This window comes from Mizuhopecten yessoensis, unplaced genomic scaffold (assembly GCF_002113885.1).
Source record: "Mizuhopecten yessoensis strain PY_sf001 unplaced genomic scaffold, ASM211388v2 scaffold715961, whole genome shotgun sequence".
NCBI classification, from domain to species: domain Eukaryota; kingdom Metazoa; phylum Mollusca; class Bivalvia; order Pectinida; family Pectinidae; genus Mizuhopecten; species Mizuhopecten yessoensis.
In genome coordinates, this window is record NW_018479878.1 from 87,552 (window position 1) to 87,872 (window position 321).

At 40.8% G+C, this 321-nt stretch overlaps 1 protein-coding gene across 1 annotated transcript in view; it reads right to left on the reverse strand.

Moving 5' to 3' along the window:
* Window positions 1-224, reverse strand: part of LOC110441446 (uncharacterized protein HI_0077-like) — a 10,292-nt gene extending 10,068 nt beyond the window's left edge. The window contains exon 1 of the mRNA XM_021484577.1: window positions 138-224. The gene's annotated coding sequence lies outside the window, so the exon portion shown is untranslated. The remainder of the gene's footprint in view (window positions 1-137) is intronic.
* Window positions 225-321: the final 97 nt, after the last annotated feature.

Here is a 321-nt window from a genome sequence, read left to right on the forward strand (position 1 = left end):
GGGGGGGGGGGGGGGGGGTATTCATCAATAATGACAGAAATATCCCAGTGTTTCAACTAAGATTATGTTATAATCCTTGACATAGTCTGTTGATGTTGACAAAGTCTGCATGTTGTCAGTTTTCTGACAATTCATACTTGGAGTCAACTGAATGATTTCGCTGTGTTATAAATTGTACTAATCGTTCATGAACAGGTGCCCCAGAGTGTAACCAGAGTTTCCTCTTGCATCTATCAGTAAAAATGTCCAAGTCTGAATAACTGTCAACCTCTGAAACCGGTATGGGTAAAAGCCGAAAAGTGTCGAAAAGTAGCGGAAAAG